The 25,590-nt window shown below is 40.0% G+C and overlaps 1 protein-coding gene and 1 long non-coding RNA gene across 2 annotated transcripts in view; one reads left to right on the plus strand and one right to left on the minus strand.

Annotated features, from left to right (window-relative positions):
- Nucleotides 1–8,564: 8,564 nt before the first annotated feature.
- LOC124280683 overlaps nt 8,565–25,590 on the plus strand; it is a 77,476-nt gene continuing 60,450 nt past the window's right edge. Inside the window, exons 1-2 of the mRNA XM_046716678.1 lie at nt 8,565–8,579; nt 18,306–18,354. The gene's annotated coding sequence lies outside the window, so the exon portion shown is untranslated. The remainder of the gene's footprint in view (nt 8,580–18,305; nt 18,355–25,590) is intronic.
- LOC124280688 lies at nt 11,680–16,672 on the minus strand. Its single transcript, XR_006899745.1, has 3 exons — nt 16,355–16,672; nt 15,643–15,647; nt 11,680–11,982 (listed from the first exon to the last, which is right to left on the minus strand). It is a non-coding gene; the product is annotated as an uncharacterized LOC124280688 (long non-coding RNA).

Raw genomic sequence — 25,590 nt, forward strand, 5'->3', positions numbered from 1 at the left:
TACCATCAGTTATATCTACAACCTGGATCATCAGTTATATATAAACTTGGGTCATCAGTTATATCTAAACCTGGACAATCAGTTATATCTAAACCTGGACAATCAGTTATAGCAAAAGCAATTACTTGTTCCACATTGGTTTGTTTCATCGTTCCTGTCAAAAGATCTTCTCTTCTTTATTGATTCCTTGTTCAATGGAAACATCGTCTCCAAGAATTTTCCTTCAGATATCCCAAGACAAGCGTCGCACACGCACACGCACGCACGTGCACAGACACACACACACACGCACGCACACACACACACATACACATGACGCTTGTCTTAGGGTATCTGGAGGAAAACTTCAAACATAAACTCAGTCAAATTCTTTGAGAGGATGTTGTCCTTTATTTTATGGATAGTTGGAAAAGATTTCAAGACGACTGTAATTGTTTACCACGGGGGCGATATTATCGATCAGCGCGGTTGTAATACGACCCAGGTAGTACACCGTGTGTCATAGACGTTCTCTGTGTAGACCGTATCGCGAAATGCCTCATGTCAGTGATATGATCAATTCTGATATGAAATACGTGCTCTCTTCGAACACTGTGACATGCTTTAGTGGGTTCAGAAATGTAGGCAGTGGTTTGGATTAAAGTAAACAGTATATACCAAACTCAACCTAACGTTCCGCCGACATTACGCAATTGCAGATTGCAACAACTGTTTTTACTGAAGGTATTTACATAACAAAGTGTTGCCTCTTTATTGATAATGTTTACTTTCTAACTCTGCCTTCAATAAAACGAAAATTGCCCCCAACTTTCGGTTTACAAACGTAAACACTGATACATTCCTGTACTGTCCTATCCACTATTCCACAAACACATACATATATACTTTGACTTTCGAAAAATAAACATGTAGAGGTAATACTGACGTGTAAAGGTATAAATGAAAACCAATGTTCATGGCGTGACATGTCAGCATTATTTAAGTCTACAGTATCACCTTACATTCAAACTGGTAATATCCTGGTAGAACCCCAAACTGTCTTTGTTCTCAGAAACTGGGTGTGCACCATTGCACGGTACGACGGCCGTGGATAATTACTTGCCAGGAATCGATTTGTTATGAATGTGTGACCTTTATGTTGATATATTCAAAAGATCTTTTTTTCTTGTTAGGAACACGTCTGGACCAGTTTGTTAAACACATTTCGTCTGTAACGTGACCTGCCCCAACTGATAGTACGCGAACATTTTGTAAAATATTTTGTAAATCATGTGAAATGTGTCTTAGAATCAGGTCTGATTGAGCTTGTAAGGTCATCTCCGTTTTGTGCAGTACCCAAGTCATACCAGGGCGTGGCAGATAAGGTGTGAGGGAGGTCAAAGGTTAGACTGTTGGATCATTCGGGTGAAATCCAGTCGTATGTTGCTGACAGATAAAAGACCAATCTTGGATTCAAACCCACGACCAGCAGATCCTGACAAGTCAGATTGGGGTATTAGGTCTGATATATGTTGTGTCTGTTTATTAAGAACATTTCAGTCATGATTCACTTCCATGTTACATATATTGCAGCACTTCCAAGTTACATGTAAAAAATGAGCAAAACAGCCAAGCCCTGATCGACAGCCAAGGCAAACCATGGAAACAATAGCCTCGACAAGAGACGAAAATAAAAGGAATCTACGTTATCAAACAGGATAGACTGGTCATCTATGTGGGGAGGTCCAAAGATATAATCAACCGTCTGAGGTCACACTGCTCCGGAGACAAGCACATACACATACATACACAAGCATGCACGTCGTCATATGAGCGAAATCTTCTCAATCACGACGTTAAACCCAATTTCACCTCACCTCACCGCTTAAATACTCATAGCAGAACGGTAATTTTCTTGTTAAGACTAACTGACTGAGTTTGGTTGTACGCCGCTTTCAGCAATATTACAGCAACATCACGGCGGGGGACACCAGAAATGGGCTTCACACATTGTACCCATGTGGGGATTCGAACCCGGGTCTTCGGCGTGACGAGCGAACGTTTTGACCACTAGGCTACCCCACCGCCCCTTCATGTAAGACATCTGTGAGATGAGGATACTCTTTCTCTTAAGTGATGCCTTTGTCTTTCAAGTTTTTAGTTAAGGTGTCTAGGGAAGCGTTCAGAAATTTATAAAAATCCAAAAACACGAGGTTGTCGATGGAAAACTAAAAACTTTTCGGTATTGTAAGCAATGCAATTTAATTCTCTGTCCGAAAAGGCTTCTGCGGCTTGTAACAAAAGATGCGTATCGTATTTCTCTGCATTGTGTAGCACACAAACGACCCTCTATCGTTGACGAGAATTAACATTAGAGACAAAATGCGCTAACCCTCTCACGCTGCCTGTTAAATGATCATGGTCCACGACCGGTTGTTCTGTTTCAAACCCCTCTCCGCATAACCAACATTGACCACCCATGTTTAAATCTACGCGAACATCGTCAGTGACGATAGGGTCGACTGGGTTGTCATAAATTTCGTCTTGAATCCAATCGTAAGCCTCCAAAATGCTGGTTATAAAATGAATGCCAGCATCGGGACCGGCGTACACTTGCAAGGGTACACGACTAATCAGTTGGTAAGCATAGACACATGGTACCTGAGTTTGTAGTCGATCAGAATCGGAATCGTCTTGCGGTTCGAGTACAGATTAAAAAAACGGCATTAGAAATAAAATCCCATTCTTGTTCAAAAGGATTTCTGTCTCAAACCATATTCTAACAGATCACTGTCATCATCTTTACTCGGCATTGTGATTCTCTGCGCTTTTTGGTGACAATAGGAAGCATGTTTATAAAACTCCAAAGACATCGTCGACACGTTTCACTCTTGCGATGCGTATTAGATGATTTTACTAAACACGCTAGGGGCGGTGGGGTAGCCTAGTGGTTAAAGCGTTCGCTCGTCACACCGAATACACGGGTTCGATTCCTCACATAGGCACAATGTGTGAAGAACATTTGTGGTGTCCCCCGCCGTGATATTGCTTGAACATTGCTAAAAACGTCGTAAAAGCCGTACTCACTCACTCACTAAACAGGCTAAGTTAGTAATTAAACAGAAATGGCTCTTTCCTATATCCGTTAGTAGCAGGAGATCTATGCATCGTTCACGGGGAACGTCGTCCTGCCATTTATTAATTAGAACGGGATAAATGTAACCTGGAATAACGTTACCGTGATTGTCAACCACTGGCTCTTCATACCCATACACATTAATGGATATATTGTCTTGTCTTTCAATTTTAGTAACGTTTTTTATTGCCATGGGAAAGGGGATACCATTCAAATTAAACTTATCCACATGGGGTAAGTAATGGTTTTCACGTTCACGATGCGACTCTGGCGGAACGGGGAATAAGTGGGCTATCACTGAATACAGAAAACATCGATCATCGGTGTTCACTATGTTCAGTACGGATTTCTTATGACGATTCAATTCCGCGGTTAGTTTGATGAACGATGAGCCGCGAAAGGGTCTGAACCGAGATACAGTTAATTTGACGTTGAGAACCTTTTCCAAGTTTAAATTTGACTTCTCTCCCCCATATTCATCTATTCGCCGTAATAAAGTAATGACGTGTTGGTGATATTGTTCGATCAAACTATCACTTTCCGTACCAATCCGCATGTATCACTTGTCCACTGTCTGCTAATTTTGAAAACTGAGCCTGTAGACACAGCCCCCATTTAACAGATCTTTTCTTCATGATTTCCCTTCTTACCTTCGTCAATAACTCTCCCATTTTGGACCCTAAATACAATAATGGGTCACTACCCTCATTAACATGGTTTGCCTGAAATCAAATACACTAGCCTCTCCGCCAAACGCTTGACGTGCGCATCCGGGAGCATTCGTAACCACCTCGTGTTATTCCGGGACAGGCCGGAAGTTACGGAAAGGGGCGAGTGGTGACGAATGACCCGGGAGGTGTGGTATTGTGACCACTGTTAGTACCTAAAGTTTTCGTACGCCCGCGTGCTTTACCCCCACCCCTGCTCAAAACACCACCCCTCACCTTCTTACCGTACCTAGCCCGACCTTTCCCTCTGCCGACGAATAAACCGTCCTGCTGTCGCTTGTGAGAAGCTACTTTGTACTTACTGCGACAGGAGAAATTACAATGTTGACAGAACAAAGGTGTCGGGTGATTGCGTCGCACGTGCCATTTTAAATAATTTTGAGAGGAATATTGTTTACCACGCTTTTCATAACTGAACAGTTGATGAACCTGACAATCTTTTTCATGTTTCCGCAAAGTCAAGAAACTGTTACTATGGAGTCCACACTCGCGACATTTTAACGTTTCTCTGTGCCATCTACGAATGTGATTTGGTAAATTGTTTTTTCTCGTACATAAAACGTCGCAGCGACTACACGGGAATTGTTCAGGTTCTTTAAAACAAACCTTTTTGGTGACGATATAAGGCTACTTTGGATCCGAATGATTTCTGACATAAAATACAAGCATAGGCCGGACAGCTTGTGTGGGAAGACCTATCGGTTCTCTCCTTGTACAATGTATACGTGTCACTCGATACGCTACCATATATAAATATATCTGTAAGAGTAAACATATCGATGCTAAACAATCGTATACACTCGGCATCGTACAGCTTCAAAAACATAATATTTAAGTATTTAAAATGAAATCTAAACTCACTTCGTTCCTTCAAAGTCAACGAAGAAGTTTTAACAAGGCAGATCTGTACGTACGCCAACCAAAGTCTGAGGTTGTATCAAACCCTTATAGCGAACTTCTATAGAATCCTTCCAACTTGCTGTTGGCGACTTTTATATCAGTTGTGCACACGTAACGTAGATAGGTAAACTGTTTGATTGGTTAACTTAATGAATAATTTTAGACCTACAGTCACTGGGAGTTCAATCATCGACCAGTCACTGATATGGTATTGGTTAACCTAATGGATAATTTTAGACCTACAGTCACTGGGAGTTCAATCATGGACTAATCACTGGATATGGTATCCAACTCCTACTTTTGATTGACGCATGATGTTAGTGGAGAGATACAGTTGAACCCCAAATACTCGAACCTCGTATATGAGAAAACCCCTACCTTGCGGACAAATTTTAGGTGAAACGAAACTTTCTTTCAGTAACTGTACTCGCTTAGCCTGACCGTCCGGATAAACGGGATGCAAGTGTACTTCTACTTCTATATTCCATTTTAGATTCGATGATAAGACCTGTCTCACCACCACCACCACCACCACCTGGAACAGAATCTGTCAAGTCAAGACCAAGCTGTAGCGGATACATGCATGTTGGAAATGGGAGCGAACACAACATCATCAACAACAACAACATCGTTGCACAGAACGGATGCGTGGCTCCCACACCTATGACAAACCAAAACAACACGCAACCTTGGAATGGATACGCGCCCTTAGTCTGTCTGACAGTCCCTGAAATTATTTTCCCCAGTGCTTAGCCTTCACTGCAGTGCTAAAGCCCAAAATAAAGCAAGTCTAGATTCCCTTAGGTTCAGGTCCACCTTATATTTCCAATTATGTTAATTATTTAATAGGGTTTAATAATCAAAAAATGAAAATTGTTTTATAGAATATACAAATAAAATAATATTTCGGCCACATTAAATCCCGAAGCGCATTCTCAAAAAAAATACTTTAAAATGTTTCTCAAACTAAAAACATTCATGTATCCTTGCTGTCAGACCCCAGGTGGAATTTTAAATGAATTCGCTGAAAAAAATATGAACGACCAAAAACAGTCAGACTAAAATATCCCCAGAGCTGTGAAATATAAGCCCAATGTTAAAGATTAACGTTGATCAGTTACATACAAGTATGATATTATTGTTTTGAAACTCCAAGCGATTACATTTCCTAAAATTGGTTGTAGCGCACGTACAATCTCCATATCAAGCTCGTCAGAACTACACTCAGTTGGACCCTTGAGAGCCGTTATGTCAACTAACGCACATGCGTGTATTTGAATCTCTCACCGTCAATCGCATGATTCTTATTAAAAACTTCATAATAGCCAGCAAAATCCTTTTAGCTACGTTCTTTGTACTTTCAATATGACGATATATATTTTCATGATTTTTTAAACAATGACATAATGCCTTAAACGATTTAAGTACTCGGGATTATTTTTATCAAAGCACCGGGCTCATTTACGCGCGTTCTGATTAACAAGCCTCGATGGGGGGACGAGTCTTTTTGGAGGTTACGGAAAGGGGCGAGTGGTGACGAATGACACCAGACGGATTCAACAACCTAAGGTGTGTAAACCGGAAGCGCTTTGCGAGCAGACGACAGCTCTGAAGCAGACGAACGGTGTCGTAGCCAACCCGTAGCGGACGATCAGTCGCTAGCAGCCGACGAACACCTGTCGTCGCTCCCATTCACACCGCTTAATTCTATAACCTCCTTTGTGTCCATTGTTACCACATCTTTAGGGAGTCTTCCTCGGTCTTCTGCACCTTCAAGTACCTCCCTCCACGCTTCTTCTCTTTCCATTGAAATTGGGAGGTAACTGGTATCCCGGTGTCAAGGGTTTTCGACAATGTAAGACAAAAACGTCATTTTTATCTGTAATATCATTTAAAGTTTTTATTTTACTAACCTCGAGTGATAAAGGATATATTCATCTATTTCACACAAAAATATCAAGTGTTTCCTACAAAAATAGCGTTGATGACATCGTATCGGCGAAACTGTTCCCGCTCGTAACTTCCGAGTATTTTGTATGGGTTTTCGACAATGAGCCATACTTTTTGCTCCGCACTGCGAGGGAGTGTTGTGATCACGTGGCTTCCTATTTATATACTAGCCACATAAAGAAACTGTGCACACAGAAAATGCCTTCAGAATTGGAATACGACACAGCAAAGACGAAATGATGTAGACACTTTATAAGCTGAAGTATCGGACCGCAAGAAATTGTCTAAAGAACATGAACAATATGCGTAACGATGACGTCAGAAGTTCAAATTCGAGTAGGGGGTCACAAGACGAAGTCACAAAATCAATCACGGGTATGACCACCATGTGCGTGAAGCACAGCAGTGCAACGACGAAGCATAGAGGCTACCAAATGTGCATTGGAGGCCTGGGAAATGGTCTGGGGCGTGGTCACTGCTGTCTGGAACCTGTATCTGAGATGAGTCACCCGAATCCACCTGTCCTGTCTTGGCGTCGTTGCGTCGGGAACGCCCAGAACGTGGGTAGTCCATAACGCCTGACCAATGCAGATATCGTGTTACGATGGCATTGGAAATGTGCTGCCACCTGTTGTTGGCTCATTCCTGCTCGAACCATTCCAATGGCTTCATGACGTTGAGCAGATGTTAATCTTGGCATGATGTGCATGTGACTTAAATTACATTTGTGACGTCATGCCATTGTCTGTTCGCTCCATTACATTTCTGGAATTGAGCGATGTGTACCAGTTTCAAAATAAAACCTTCATTTTGTCATTTTGACGTTTAATTTTGATAACAGCAATATTCCCAATACTTCGAATGTAATTTAAGTAGGGTAATATCCTCGTAACTCTCCATTCCTTCAAAATAATGTGCCTCGGCCCCTCCGGGGCCTCGCTTCCATTATTTTTTAGGAATGGAGAGTTACTCGGACATTACCCTCTACTTCTCATGTGGATTTGTGAACGTTTGAAGGACCAAAGATCAAACCTTCGACAGTGACTGCAATTTCAGAGTTTCACATGTTGTGTGCACCTGTAGGGGCTGCACGTGCAGTAACACATTGCAAGACCATACTCCACCGTCAATGACGTCACGTCGCCTGGCACGTGCATGAGCATACTTGCTATGTTCACAAATGTATTTATGTATAAATACGCTGTGTGCCTATATTTATATGTTCTGTGTGCAGTTTCTTTATTTGGCCAGTATATATTGTCACCAGCAGACGACTGATCTTACTGAATTTTCGCTTTCTATTTTTTGTTATAAAGGCAACTGATTTTGCATCTAAAGTCGTATTACGATCTCGGGTAAATAATATTTATGTTTGTTTGGTTTTTATATAACTTTACTTCACGATTTCCATGTCAATAAAACTTCTCAGGACAGCGACTGGGCACCCGCCCTACCAGTGAAACTGTTCGTGCACTCCGATCGCCTACATACTCCCCCGATATGGCGCGTGCAATGCAATCGTCGAAATCACCAGAACGTCGAATTCAGCTCGTGTTGGGATATTGTTGTCATGAACTCATACTTTTTCCTCTACACTCTGTCAATTTTCTTTACTTAAGACCATATATTTGTCAGGAACACGATATCAACTTATCGGGCTATATGATGACGTTATGCAATGTCCATTGCGTGACAAAGTTAAGAGATACGTCAGCATTACATTGGTTATATTTATATTGGTGTCATTGTGTAAGTGACACTTCATATACCCTGACAATACTCGGAATTGTATCACCGCCAGAAAGTTGACTGTGCGCAATTGCTGTACAAGCTCCGTTCACAGATACCTGCTTTACGCTAAGCTTTCGGGAATGGCGAACTGTTCTGTAAGTATTCAATAGCTAATTTGACATTTGTCGTAGAATCAGCTCTGTGTTTGTGGATTGGATGGTACTTTTCACAGAGGTCGTGTCCTCTCTATATCCTTCCATGATCAAAATCAAAATGGACGTCTTTACAAAGTCTAGTGGTTAAAGCATTTGCTCATCATGCCGAAGCCAGTTCGTCAGAGCTAGAAGATCAATTCCAGGACTATATTTCAAGGTCTAATGTATCGGAATCATACAATTGTTTTAATAAGTGTATGAAATAATGTGCTGACATCTTCAAAAAACCTCCAATAAACAAACGCCTCTCCAGCAAGGTAGATAATTGGTATGATAGTGAATGTAGACATGCACACACTGCTGCGAGAATGTTACTCCCATTCGTCACCACTCGCCCCTTTCCGTAACCTCGAAGAAGGCTCGTCCCCCACTCGTTATGTGTGAAAATGCGACAAACCAATCAGAACCATTCGTGACCCACTCGTGTTATTCCGGGACAAGCCGATCTTCTTGGAGGTTGCGGAAGGGGCGAGTGGTGACGAATGCAATCACAATTTCAATCACTGATCACATGCAATTTGAAGTTAACACCTATCAGGCTATACACCATAAAGAAAACGCATTGATTTATGGCCCGAGTTCGGTCTCTGTCACATTGTGTAATTACACAGGCAGGCAGGTGTGATACTTGTACACATGACATGTTATGATGTCTGTTGATTGCAAAATGTTATACACAAAAAATAGGCATGTATTTACAAAACCCAACATCTCTATATATACACACACAATGACCCATGAGGGCATCTGCAAATGAACCAGCCGTTATACTTGAGGGCACACCCACCCGCTCTGACTGGGTTCGGTATCCCGGCTGCTTCGTTTCTTGGAAAGTAAACCTAAGTACAAAATATTGCACTTTTGATTTGCGATTGTACGCTTATAATTTTGTGTTGATGTATTTTCATAACCAGCAATGTATATTATATGTCATGAATAAGCGATAATTGGGTTTTAGTTATGTTTGATTTTTTGGTTGTATGTGGCATTATGTCATTGTTTAAAGAATCATGGAAAATATATGTCGTCATATTGAAAGTACAAAGAACGCAGCTAACAGGATTTTGCTGGCTATTATAAAGTTTTCAATAAGAATCATGCGAATGACGGTGAGAGATTCAAATACACACACGTGCGTTTGTTGTCATAACGGCTCTCATGGGTCCAACTGAGTATTTCTGACGATCTTGCGGGCTTGTGATGGAGATTGTACGTGTGCTTCGACCAATTTTAGGAACGTTATTATAATCGCTTCGAGTTTCAAAACAATAATATCATACATGTATGTAACTGATCAACATTAACCTTCAACATTGGGCCTATATTTCACAGCTCTGGGGATATTTTAGTCTGACTGTTTTTTGGTCATTCATATTTTTTTCAGCGAATTCATTTAAAATTCCACAAGGGGTGTGACAGCAAGGATACACGATTGTTCAGTTTGAGAAACATTTTCAAGTAATTTTTTTGAGTATCTGCTTTGGGATTTAATGTAGCCGAAAAAATATTATCTTATTTATATATTCAATAAAACAATTCCCATTCGTGATTATTAAACCTTATTTAGAAAATTGGAAATATAAGGTTGACAGCTGGTAATAATTACATAAGAATATGTCTTTCACAAATATGTTTTTCTCCTTCTTTTAGCTGTATCAAAGAGGTTTAATTCTTTAAAATAGATTTTTTAAAAAAAAGAACAACAACTTAGCAATGTACATGTCCTTCGCTGATGTTAAGAAACATTGGTATCAAACAGGCATGGGGCTATCACTCTTGTTTAAAGTAGTTGTGATGTTCATGCGCCAATATGAAATCCTTCCAGAGGGGCACGAGTCGCTATTCGGCTTGTCCCGGAATAACACGAGTTGGTCACGAATGTGTTACTCCTTGCGTATCAGGACTCACACAACGATGTAAACAGACTGAACTATTTACTTGCATGGAAACATTATAGAGAGATGTGTAAACAAAAAGTTGACATGTTTTTTAATTGTTTATGTGACAAATTTAGAATGGCACTAAAAGAGCATAATAATATTATGTTGTGGTCTTGTGTAAACAGGCGAAACTCAACATTGAACTCTACATCTGTTACAAAATATCACTGGACTCAACATTTCTTTGAACTGTTTCAGGGAACCAACTGTGTACAGGCAGAAAAGGATTTTTACGATTCTATGATGATATGATAGACGCCACTGTTGATAGTGAATTCCTTGATCGTGTCATTTTACAAGATGAAATCAACACTGCAATAAGACAACTGAATGCATAGTGGTAAAGCCCCTAGTTTCAGTGGTATCACTATTGAATTCTTTAAAAATGGTAATGCACATGCTCCAGAAAACAATAACCTATAACGTTATTAGAAGGTTCAGGGAAATATTCTGTAAACTTACTTGTTCCAGACTGACCGAATGGGCGACACATGAAAATAGTTTTACACCAGAACAGCCTGGGTTTAGGATAGGCTACCAAACTGTCGATCATATTTTCATAATTAATGCTGTCATAACGAAGAACTTGTCGTTATATCGGGGTATGCTAGATTGCGCCTTCATCGATTTTAAGTCTGCTTTTGATTCTGTCTCACGTACAGGTCTACTATATAAGTTTTGTGCTGGAAACATTAAAGGTCGAATGTACAGGTTAGTAAGTAATATGTATACACATGTTAAAGCTTGTGTCTCTCTTGGTGGTGGATATACAGACTTCTTTGATTGTGCATATGGGGTTCGTCAGGGATGCCAGCTCTCGCCGTTTCTGTTCTCATTCTTTATTAACGATATTGTTCAGTTCCTGAGTGAAGACAATCACTGGTGCATATCCATAGGTGTTGTTCAGCTATTTATCTTGCTTTGTGCAGTACGTATTCCTTTCAATGAAAAAACGTAAATCGTTTGTGTCACCAACTTAACCATGACTATTATTATACCAGCTGTCAACTGTGCGGCGCTCCATCAACATTTATATATTTTGTAGAATGCACTGTATAATGGGCCTCTGGCCCCTCTCCGGATTCGATTTCCCGTCTATGTTCTATCCTCACTTCTACAAACACATACATATACTATGACTTTCGAAAAATCTCATTGGAAATGATCATGTGGAGGTAATACAGACGTATAAAGATATGAAGAAAACCAATGTTCATGGCGAGACATGTCAGCACTATATACGTCTATAGGATAACCTTACATTCAAATTGGCGTGGCAGATAATGTGTCATGGGATATGTGTCAGTGAAAGAATATATGAACCTGGTGACAAGGATACAGAATGTGCTATTCTCTAGAACGAAATCAATAATGTCATGAGTCAGGTAAAGAAGGAGATTCATCTGACATACCTATAGCTGACTGAATACATGTAATGTGTATATGAGATGTGTGTTACTCTTTTTCCACGTTCTTTCACAATGATATATAAGAGAAATAAACATGATGACATTGTACACTTTGCGTCCTCCTTTATTTCTGACACACATCTTAAACCTGGACCATCAGTGATATCTTAACCTGGTCATCAGTTATATCTAAAACTGACCATCAGCTCTATCTCAACCTGGATCATCAGTTATATCTAAACCTGGACCATCAGTTATATCTCAACCTGGACCAACAGTTATATCTAAACCTGGATCATCAGTTAGATCTAAACCTGGACCATCAGTTATATCCTAACGTGGACCATCAGTTATATCTAAACCTGTACCAATCAGCTATATCTAAACCTGGACAATCAGTTATATCTAAACCTAAACTAAAGAGAGAGATACACCATCGGTATATTGGTTTAATTTAGATTGGCAATACTCTGATTATTTTCTTAGAAACCTGGTAATGGTGATTCCACTGTACAAGGTACGTGACTAATTATTGGCCTCAAATTGACTTATTGAACATTTGTAAAAGTTCTGTAGGCATATACAGCAGCTCTTTTTAAATTTGTCAGGAGCACGATATCAAATTATCGGGCTATATGATGACGTTATGCAATGTCCATTGCGTAACTAAATTAAGAGATACGTCAGCGTTACATTGGTTATATTTTTATCGGTGTCATTGTGTACATCACACTTCAGATAGCCCGACAATACTAGGAGTTGTATCACTTCTAGGAAACTGACTGCGCTCCATTGCTGTACAAGCTCCGTCCACAGATACCTGCCTTACGCTAACGTTTCGGGAATGGCGAACTGTCCTGTAAGTATTCAATAGCTAATTTGACATGTGCCTTAAAATCAGCTCTGTGATTGTGGATTGGATGGTACTTTTGTCAGGGTCGTGTCAGGTGCATGTGAGAAGGTGGGCGGTTGGGTAGCCTATTGGTTAAAGCGTCGTTTTATTGACGAGACAACCCAAATATCCTCTCTTTATTATATTCTTAAGTGTGAAATACTGTAAATATTGGTGAAAATAAAAATGGCATTTTCACTGAGTAGAATAACATGTTAGTTCACTGAGTAGAATATCACTTTTGCCTGGAACTACTTTCTGCTCAAGGGCTACACTGTAGTTGGGTAGCGTAACAAAATGCAGACTTACTCGATGTCTTGATCTGCACTACTCGTGAACATATCAACTTTGTGAACATATCAACTTTGTGAACATATCAACTTTGTGAACATATCAACTTTGTGAACACATCAACTTTGTGAACACATCAACTTTGTGAACATATCAACTTTGTCAGACCACTCGATGAAATATACATGTTATTTGACAACATTAACAAAATATCCTCTATATATTCTTCCATGATATAACAAAACAAAAATGGGCGTCTTTAGAAAGTCTAGTGGTTAAATCGTTTGCTCATCATGAATACAATATGTGAAGCCCATTTCTGGTGTCCCCAGCCGTGATATTACTGGAATAGTGGAAACGTAAGCGTAAATCTCACTCACGCACTGTAAATTAAGAGACACGTCAATATTATATACGCCTATAGTATCATCTTTAAGACAAGATCCTTGACTTGTGTTATGGTAACATCAAGAACGCCTACAAATCATATAGTAAACCACCCCTAGGAGCTTCGGACCATAATTCTGTGTATTTGCTGCCCACATATCGTCAAAAGTTAAAAACAGAGAAGGCTATTGTTAAGACTGTCAAATCATGGAACAGAGAATCTATTGAAACCCTACAAGGATGTTTTGCGTGTACAGATTGGGACATGTTCTATGATGCAGAACAAACATTAGAAGATATGTGTGACGTCTTTACGGATTATATAAATTTTTGTGTCAACAACATAATACCAGAAAAAGAAATCAGAATTTTCCCAAACAACAAGCCCTGGATCACAAAAGAAATGAAATCTTTATTAAACGGAAAGAAACGAGCATACATGAAGAAAGATAGAATAAAACTCAAATGCATACAGAAGGACATCAATCTTAAAGCTCGTGAGTGTAAACTAGCGTACAAAGAGAAAGTTGAGAGACAGTTTCAGCAAAGCAATCTGCAACAAGCCTGGCAAGGCGTGAACACGATAATTGGCAAGAGCAGGCGACGGCAGACAACCAACGCCGGGGATAATAAAACCTTTGCTGAGGACCTCAACACTTTCTACAGCCGCTTTGATTGTCACAACTTAACCAATGAGAGAGCCCAAGTTAGTGAAGCCGTACAGGATAGTGAAGCTGACGTCATTCAAAGCTTCTCCAGAATTAACATCAGAAAAGCAAAAGGACCTGACAGCCTTGCCGGCATTGTGTTGAAGGAGTGCAGACTTCAACTGTGTACAGTTTTCACTAGATTGTTTCAATTCTCAGTGAATACTCACGTTATTCCTTCGGTCTGGAAAACATCAGAAATTGTACCAGTTCCTAAAAAGACACAACCTAAACAACTCAACGACTACAGGCCAGTTGCTCTCACATCTATAGCAATGAAGTCGCTGGAACGCATCTTGTTGAGACATCTCCGTCAGGAAGTTGCCGACATACTGGACCCGCTTCAGTTCGCCTACAGGTCAAGGAGAGGAGTTGTTGATGCCACATTGTCACTCCTGAATAATGTCTATAAACATCTAGAGACACCTAAGTCATACATCAGGATCCTCTTCGTTGACTTTTCATCTGCGTTCAACACTATCCAGCCACATATCATGATACAGAAACTGTTAGACATGGGCGTTAACTCGTACCTCATAAAGTGGATCGAAAACTTTCTTGTGGGCAGACAGCAGTACGTGAAAGTTAACGGGGCTGTATCGAGTAAACGGACCACCAACACTGGTGCACCACAAGGCTGTGTAATATCTCCTGTTCTTTTCACCCTCTACACTAATGATTGTGCAAGCTCGAATTCAACCTGTTCAACTGTAAAGTTCGCAGATGATGCAGCAATTGTCGGCAAACTGAACGACACTGATTCTGAAGAACTGTATAAAGAGGACATTAATCATTTTACGACTTGGTGTGCAGAAAACCACTTACTCTTAAATGTCACAAAAAACAAAGGAACTGATAATTGACTTTCGGAGTAAACCCACAGAACTGCTTCCAGTAATAATCAACGGTGAATGTGTTGAGACAGTGTCGGAGTATAAGTATCTGGGAACCTTCATTGACTCTAAGCTGAACTGGAACTCTAACACTGAAGCCCTATACAAAAAGTGTCAACAACGTCTTCATCTCATGCGTAAACTGATATCTTTTAATGTTAACCCATCTGTGATGTCATCTTTTTTATCTAGCATTTATTCAGAGTATTTTAACATTTTCCTTCCATTGTTGGTACGGGTCTCTCTCAGTTCATCTCAAATCTAAAATAGACAAAATTGTTAACACTGCAAGTAAAATCGCTGGAGTCAGATTTGAATGTTTATCATCAATATATGAGCGGCAAATCGTGAACCAAGCTGTCAAAATCATATCTGACCGTACTCACTACTTAAATTCGGAATACAACCTTCTCCCTTCAGGCCGCCGCTACAAAGTTCCAATTGTGAAAACTAAGAGAGCCCGTACATCCTTTATTCCAAGTACCATATCTCTCTTAAACAAATGTGAAGATACCTAAATCAAAGAATTTATGTAAATATGTTTGGTATCTTTCTAATGTGTCAGTAGCTCTGCTGATGTAACACAAATTCCTGAAAAGGCATTAAAGTATTATTCTATTCTATTCTACTACCAGCAGATCCTGTCAAGTTAGATTGGGGTGTTAGGTCTGATATATGTTGTGTCTGTTTATTAAGAGTATGTCAGTCATGATTCACTTCCATGTTACATGTATTGCAGGCGGAAACTTGGTACAACAGCCAAGCCCTGATCAGTATCCAAGGCGCTCCATGGGGACAATGGCATCAACAACAGACGCAAGTAGCAGGAATCTACGTAATCAAACAGGATGGATGGGTCATCTACGTTGGGAGGTCCATAGATATAGCCCAACGCCTGAAGTCACACTGCTACGGGCAGGCGCAAGCCATCGACAGACATATTGGTTGTACCCCTGCCTGGAGGCTCAGCTACAACTATGTGCCTGACCCCGACCAGAGGTTTAATGAGCACTGTTATATACACCACATTACTCAGTTGCAAAGACAGGAGCCGGTGTTCAACAGAACTAGGGGAGATGCGTGTACCCAGTGTCAGAGAAGATAAACGCGGTGACAAGGATACAGAATGTGCGATTTTCTAAAACGAAATCCAGAATGTCATGAATAAGTTAAAGGAGGAGACTGACCTGACTTACCTATAGCTGACTGAATAATGTGTATACACATCTGAGATTTGTGTTAATATTTGCCACATTCATTCACGAAGATATATAAGACAGTGAGTGAGTGAGTTAATATTTATCGTCACATCGGCAATATTATATAAAAGAGAAATAAACATCATGACATTGTACACTTTGCGTCCTATCTTTTATTTCTGACCCACATCTTAAACCTGGACCATCAGTTATATCTAAACCTGGATCATCAGTTATATCTAAACCTGGATCATCAGTTTTATCTCAACCTGGATCATCGGCAATATCTAAACCTGGATCATCAGTTATATCTAAACCTGGATCATCAGTAATATCTAAACCTGGATCATCAGTTATATGTCCCTCCCTAGCTGGCCAGGACAGTCACGTCGCCGTCAGAAGTACGTACTTGCACGTGTCTTATCCCTTACTTCTGCCAGAATTCAGAAGTCTTGAGTTCGAATCCCTGATTATCAACCTTAGTCACGTATGGCATCGTTACACGTGTTTTACAGAGGCGACGCATCCTTAGCTAACCAACACGTTCTTCAGAGACCCTATCACTCTGCCTCTACTCTGTCTCTCTGTTTCAGTTTCTGTTTTATTATGTTGGCTGCTGTCGGCGATAATACTCGACAACAGAGCAGTGGGAGATCACTGTTCAATGAAGTCTACATTCTTGTGGATGTCTGTTTTTGCATCAGCAAGTTGTTATGGTTGAAATAAAGAAAAAAATATTTGCTTTAAATAATTTTGCACTCGACAGGAAAAAATGTTATACGTTAATATGTAACAACGTCAGAGATAAGGTTTCCCCTGAAACTGATTCCAACTGACCTCAAATGCAACAGGAAATCAGTAACACCAGGTGTTCGCGAAAAGGGTAAACCTGTTCTGCCTTACTGGTATCATCCGTTCAAAACACAATATGCATAAAAAATATGCAAGAAAAAGTTTGTTCTTAGACGCAGTCGTACGCCTGCAAATAACGGATCAGAAACACGATCTTCACCCAAAGCATAGATGCACAATAATTGATCAGTATTTACTCATATGGAACAGCAAATGTCCTCAAAGAATAAAATGATGTGCTCGTCTTCATGCCGTATATGTGGTGGTGATCTTCATGTAAAACTTACAGTTGTGCCCAATAGCTTAGCATGTGATATTCACAGACCATTTTAGTACGAGATATACACATAACCGTAGCAGTATGGGATCACAGAACACATAGAAGCACATGATCTTCACCCGAAAGCATAATGACACATGATCTTCACTCAAAGCATGGCATGTTATAAATGATGGTAGAAAGGTCAGAAACCTGAGTAATCATGTAACATCACGACTATAATTTTCTTCGGCCCATTGTGTAATGTGAGTGAGAACTAGGGATCTGCAGTGCACTGGTCTGACATGTTAACTACTGAGTGAGGGAGCGAGTTTAGTTTTATGCCTCACTCAGCAATATTCCAGCTATATGGCGGCGGTCTGTAAATAATCGAGTCTGGACCAGACAATCCAGTGATCAACAGCATGACCATCGATCTGTGCAATTGGGAACCGATGACATGTGTTAACCAAGTCAGCGAGCCTGACCACCCGATCTCGTTAGTCGCCTCTTACAACAGGCATGGGTTACTGGAGACCAATTCTAACCCGGGACCTTCACGGGTGTTAGCTACAGAGCTGTAAATATTGTGCAAATATGTTAAAACTATGTTCTTATTACATAAAGAGTATATAGCTGAGTAAGGGTAACATATAATCCGTGAAGATCCGGTTGATGATCAGAGACTCGAGATTATTTACAGACCGCTGCCATGAAGCTAAAATATGGCTGAGTGCGGCGTTTTACAACAAACAAAACAAGGGGTAATATCGGGTACAATATATTCATGCAATTCACAAATGACCAGTAGCAATGCTCAAGATTCATGACTAACAGTAGCGGGAAGGAATGCGAAGGACAATTTCTGCCGTGCTGTGACTGGACAGTAAGTAGGACCTTTAATATCTAAATAGGTACGAGAAATTTGAACGCATGGCGCCATCTGTAACAACCTGTTCGTCATTCGTCGTAATGATATGAAACTACACGATTGTTTACAAGGAGTTGTATAAATACATAAATGCGGATCTTTTCAAAGTTCACTAATCTACTAATCTATCCCGCTGTAGTGGAAATCGTCCCCTGCCGTGATATTGCTGGAATATTGCTAAAAGCGGCGTAAAACCAAACTCACTCGCTCACTCTAGTGGAAATCCGCTGGAAACAATATATACACGTTTGTCTGAATATCATTGATTCACCATGCCCAGAAATAATAAATATAATACAATAAAAAGAAACGCAAAGATGATTTCTCATATAGTTATACATAATTACAGTGTAGAGGAAATAACATGGGTGGGCCTTTATCTTGAAATTATTTATGTTTTGTTCATTGTCCACTGACAAATCGAGTAATTTCTGACTCGACAAAATGCCGCAGTGTACCACTGAGTATTGAACACTACTTGCCACGATTCCAGTTTTATATCAAAACAGACAATTATTTAGATCCAATTTAAAAGCTTTGAATGCTTGAACATCTTGGCTGCTCACATAAATATAATTTTCTCTCAATACCACGAAAACATGATACACGAACCCTCATGGCTGACATGGCAAACTAATATTTGTTTCAAACACATATTTACCAAAGTTAACGCGGATAATATCCAGATAAAGAAGTCATCGTCAATGAAAATAGTAATCACAACACTACTCACACATATTCTTGACCCTTTGCGATGCTACAAATTTTCATCAGCGTCGTGAACATGGGCCATGTGCTCTCGTCGACTTGAGTCGCCCGGATCACTTTACCGACAGGGACCAAAATAAAGTCCGGATCAGTTCACCCAAACAAACCCGAATCACTTGACAGGCAGGGAACAAAACAAACCCGGATCAGTTTACCGACAGGGACCCAAACAAACCCGAATCACTTTACCGACAGGGACCAGAACAAACTCGGATCACTTTACCGACAGGGAACAAAACAAACCCGGATCAGTTTACTGACAGGGACACAAGTAAACCCCGGGTAAGTATTCTGGCAAAATTCAATTTGAATATCATTTCCAACACATAGGAGTCAAATGACATTTAAAAACAAAAAACCGTTACAGGTGTTGAGATCACAATGGAAGTGTTGATGGGCAACAAATGACACATGAAGAAAGGTCAAGTTCAAAGATGTCACTACAGCAGGGTCAAGGTGAGGCATAGATAACCAACACTCTGCTTGGGTGTGAGGTCGTTTATTTCAGCAAGTGGTCCCCCCTCGTAAAAAATAGCGAAAAATTACTACAAAATAATAAACGTTTGTTAAACAACTTTTTTATTCGGGTGTCCAAAATTATGAGACAAATCATAAGAGTTGGTCTGTCGATGTCATGTGACGGCAAGAGTTCCGCCCGTAACCCCCGCTGGAATTGTATTCTATTAAAAGGATTATTTCGAGGTTTTAGGGTTAGGTTTAGGGTTATGGTTAGGGTGTGGTTTAGGGTTAACACGGAAATCTTTCCCATTACTTATTGCGCATATGGAATACGAATTATGATATTACATCATTACGCATAACGTAATGCAAATACATACATACAATGCAATACACACAAGATAGGCAATAATACACCATTACGCATTATTCGTAATTGTAACATACACATGCTTCATCACCACGCATTACTTGATGGTACTATGTACAATACATGGATATAACACATACATTATACACATTCCCTGGGGGTGGTACAAGGAACAGCACCAATCATATGGACGGGGACTAATCTGTTATAATATTAGATTATAGATATAATATACAAGGTTATGTGGAGTAGCTTCAGGGCTACATTCATAAACACAGAATTACCTCAAAACATTAATAATTGCACTTATCATAGTTAAAACATTGCAATTTATGTCAAAACACATTCTCTCATCTCACACATTCATTGAAAGGATAGTAAAGATAAGAATATATTAGAGATTATTTATGTTTGTAGTTTAGGATTGGAAAACTAACATGATTGTACACATAAATCACCAAGTCCATTATTGTGTTGAACAGTTCTGGACGATACAACATGGTACTTCAGCCCTCCTCCGATGCAGAGAACAGGGATCTGATAGCTTTGTCTGGGTATCTAAGGTTTGCTATCTCTTGCCTCTTGGGTACAATGTGTGAAGCTCATTTCCGATGTCCCCCGCCGGAATATATTGCTGGCATATTGCTAAAAGCGGCGTAAAACATACTCACTTACTCTTACCTCTCATCTCACATTGCACCTTAAGTTACCGGAAGTCCAGCAATTGTGTTGAGATCAAGCAAGGGTTGCTGAAGACCGATTTTAACCCGGATCTTAAGTGATGCGTGACAAAATATGCTCACCCAACTAACCCCAAAACAAACCTGGTGAGGCCAGCGGCGGGGGATGTCGTCGATCTAGATTGTCCCCCAAATGTCCAATAGGGTTGCTATCTGGTGATTTTGATGGTCATGGCTGGACATGACTGTATATGGATGTGGATAGGCATGGATGTTGCTCTGCGCCAGAGAGCACGTGTTGTTCCAGTTTGAGTGCAATTACGACTAATTCTATGTTGCTGAAATCCGTGTCATGCCTTCATGTGCTCATAAACATTCAAACAGCGAGCAACTGCCAGTAGCTACTCGTCCGCCTCAAAATAACATATTGCGTTATTCTGTTGCGTTATTCTGGTGCGCCTCTGTTACTCTTGGCTTAACTGGGGCGGTGTGGTTGCCTAGTGCTTAAAGCGTTCCCTTGTCACGCCGAAGACCCGGGTTCGATTCCCCACATGGGTACTAAAGTTTGGCATGAAATGCATGTGGACCCGTTTTTTTGTAAATATCTCTTCATCCAATGACCCAATCGATCTCAAACTGTGCAAGTGGATGTTTTGTCAGACAACCTAATCACATTGTAAATCACCGATTTTATGCATTTGTATTTAAGAATCTGTCTATGTAACTGTCAACAAAATCAACAGCAGAACGCAGAATGCTTGCAGAGGGAGGGAGCCAATGACCTGTAACAGCGGCAGTGTTGGGTCATAAAGGTCAATGCACGTGCAGTTCATGATAGTTACCTGTGCACTGCACAGTGATAGACCGTTTGGATCATTCACATTGACTACTTCTAGCTGTCATCATGAAAGCTTATTCAGATTATGCTAAACGTTTAATTAGAAATGTGTTGAATTTTGTTAAAAAAGAGAGCAAACGTAGCAAACCGATTTATAAGGTGTCGGATTACATGAAACGCACAACTTTTGCTCTTGCATTGTCACTAAAGCAGGCAGAGCCCGTGACTTTGATTGGTAATAATGCACGTGGTGCACGTGCCAAAACCCCGGGAGAAAATTTTTCTCCCATCGTTTTTTTTCAGGCTTAACAGAATGTTCATGTTAATGTTCATAGAGCATGTGTACAAACGTGGACACCAACAACGACTGTCCACATCTTGCCGAAACACCTCTTCTGTTATATCTGTACTTCGCTCACTTGCATGCAACCTGCATATGAAAGGTCAGCATGAAGATATCCATGCAAAGATAACTCTGACTTGGATCTAAATATATTAAGGCGTAAATATAGCCACACGTGTCCAGACACACTTCGGAGTTATATATATATCAAGGTGTCACTGTGATAAGAATAGTGATTTAGATAAGTAATTATCTGTTAATACCAGGAAATATCATGAGTTCTAGGACATTAAAAGGGAAAGTAAGGACTTTGCATATTCGTGACTAACTTACCGACAAGCCGAATAACGATATATGTCATTTAATAACAATTTATGTCTGCGTGTGCGTACTATATCTTATTACCCATGTGGTCGACGTATGGGTAGTTGCATACTTATCTCGTACGTCACACGAGTGTCGTATCGCGTTGACCTGTGTCGTAATGACTTGACCTGAGATACTAGCGATTTGATTTGATAACCGATGACCTCTCAATTAGGTCACGTTGTGACGGAACAAGTCAAAACATTGATTACACAACAGCCTCGTTTCCTGTTGACTGGATTCCGTCCTATTGCGCAACTTAGTACAATAACCAGTCCGGAATGTTTAGACCAATTCATTTAACTGGATACATAAATATTATTCAGTATTATTTGATACATATAACACTTGTGTATTGCAACACTACGCTCCTTCTAATCCCTGCAAACACGTCGTGCAGCGTGCTCTGTCGTACAACGTGCTCTGACAAACGGAAACCTGGAAATCGTGGAATCTCAAAACGAGGCTCTGCCGCTAGAAAAGTCTGGTACGGACTTGATATTATATTAATCGCATTGTGCGTTACAGAACTACACTGTATAAGCGTAACAAATACATAACAGGTGTAACCACTGCGCCAGATGCATTGTGAATAATTTTACGACCTCATCGAACTGGGGCAGTCTGTGACGTCTTAGTAAAGGTCATGCTGCCTTCACCTCGCCATAAAATATAACAATACGATGTTATTAAAATTTAAAAGTGAAATTCATTTTCCATAACCATAACAATAACAAAAATACGCTATTTTGTCAATTTAATGCATGTAAGACGTGGGTAATAAATAAAATACCACACTCGGTCTCATTGCATACGAATTATACGAAACTCGTGACCTTCCTATGGTTTCTGACCTCGCTTTCGCTCGGTAAGGTACCATAGGAAGGACACTCGTTTCGTATATTTCGTATGTAATGAGACCTCGTGTAGTATTCTCTATATCCAAAACTGGCTCCCAGAGTAAATATCGCTTGTGTGAGATCAAGCGATATCTACTTTGTAGATTTCGCAACAATTGAATTGTGATAATGTTATTACATCATCTGTTAATAACCTCACAATGAGTAGACATCACTAAGAACACAGCTGACAATGCTACGACGTCGCAACGTTGATGATATCAGATTACTATGATGTCATAAAGCTAATGACGTCACAATGTATGACCTCACTGAGATCACTGCTCAAGGAACCCAATGGCAGTTTTGTGTTCAGATAAATTCTGTCTTTTACTGGTAACTGATGAAGAATGATACTGGATGATAAATAAAATCTCTATATCTGCATGTAAATGTGTGTGATTACATATGTAGTTTATGTTTATGCATATGTATAGAACACGTAAAGGCAGTACCTACATACAGAATGACCTCTGATGTTCAAAGAACAAATTTCTATACAAACGTGAACGCTAACAACGACTGTCCACATTGTGCCGAAACACCTCTTCCGTTAATCTGTATTTCCTACACTTGCAAATAACCTGTATATGAAAGATCAACTTTGAGATGTCCATGCAAAGATAATTCTGATAACATGCATATTATCTGGGTGTCATTGTTTGATTTAGATAAGTATTTATCTGTTAATACCAGGAAATATCATGGGTTCTAGGAAACCAGACATAAAGACTTTGCATAATCTTAACCAACTCGTGTTATTCCGGGACGAGCCGAATAACGATCTTCTTGGAGGTTACGTAAAGGGGCGAGTGATGACGAATGGACTTGGCACTGATGTTCCAAGAATGTCCAAGTGTTCAATAAACATTCTATAGCTGATTTAAATATAATTTGTGATAGGAACAGGTCTTTGATTGAGCTCAACAGTTCAACTCGTTCGAATTCTGACCAATATGATGCGATATGAACTTGACAACTTGCAGTCTTTTTTATCGTTTCTCATATTACAGATCAAATATAAAAAACAAACACTAACATTTAAACCTTTTTATGTTTTTTGAATTAATGGAAAACGGCAAAATACCCAATTGAGGTGAGTACAATTTATTCGGTAGCTCAAAGGAAAATTAGGATACCCAACATAAACGCAAGCGACTACATAACTCAGTGACCAAGGAACTTATCTGTAGCTCTGGATTCTAACTTAAGAGACACGTCATAGTTATATTCATTTATGGTGTCACTGTTTAATGTCAACTGATAACACTCTAATCTTGTTCTGAGAAACCTTAAGTGCGCCATTGCACTGTTCAAGGTCCGTGTCTAATTATTTGCCTCAAATTGATGTTTTTAACACTCGTAACAATTCTGTAGGTATATACAGCAGCTCTTTTTAAATTTGTTAGCAATTATCGAACTATATGATGATATTATGCAACGTCCATTGCGTGGCTAAATTAAGAGACACGTCTGCGTTATATTGGTGTCATCGTGTAAGTCGTGTATTACTTCTAGGAAGGTAACTCCGAGCTCCGACCTACGAGCTCCGTTCACAGATACCTGCCTTACACTAACGTTTCGGGAATGGCGAAGTGTTCTGTAAGTATTTAATAGCTAATATGATATTTGTCTTAGAATTAGCTCGAGACAAGACAAACCAAATATCTTCTCTTTATTCTTCCGCGATATAACAACAAATATGGGCATCTTTACAAGGTCGTGTGGTAAAGCGTTCGCCCGTCATGCCGGGGTTCGATTCCTCACATGGGTACAACGTGTGAGGCCCATTTCTGGTGTTCCCGGTCGTGATGTTGCTGGGATATTGTTAAAAGCGGCATAGATCTAAACTCACTGTAAATAAAGAGACACGTCAGCATTATATACACCTTACATTCAAACTGGCAATACATGGTAGGACCCCAAACTGCCTTAGTTCTCAGAAACTGGATAATTACTTTACTTGAATCGAATTATTATGAATGTTTGTCCTTTATGTGGACATATTCAAATGAGCTTTTGATTTTTTTGGGTAAGGAACACCTCTGGGCCAGTTGGCTAAACACATATCGTCTGAAACATTACCTGCCCCTACCGATAGTTCCAGAACGTCGAACATTTCTTAAAATGATCAGTAACCCATGTGAAATTTGTCCTAGAATCAGGCCTGATTGAGCTTGTAAGGTCATCTCCGTTTTGAGCAGTGCCCCAGTCATACCAGGGCGTGGCAGATAATGAGGGAGAGAGGTCAAAGGTTAGACTGTTGAAGCAGTATGGTGAAGTCCAGTCGTATGTTGCTGGCAGAAACAGGACCAATCTAATATTCAAACCCACGACCAGCGTATCCTGTCAAGTCAGATTGGGGTGTTAGGTATGATATATGTTTTGTCTGTTTATTAACAGTATGTCAGTCATGATTCACTTCCATATATTGCAGCACTTCAAAGTTACATGTGAAACTGAGCAAA

The sequence above is a fragment of the Haliotis rubra genome, unplaced genomic scaffold, assembly GCF_003918875.1.
Source record: "Haliotis rubra isolate DU_JTF1 unplaced genomic scaffold, ASM391887v1 Scf271, whole genome shotgun sequence".
Lineage (NCBI taxonomy): Eukaryota > Metazoa > Mollusca > Gastropoda > Lepetellida > Haliotidae > Haliotis > Haliotis rubra.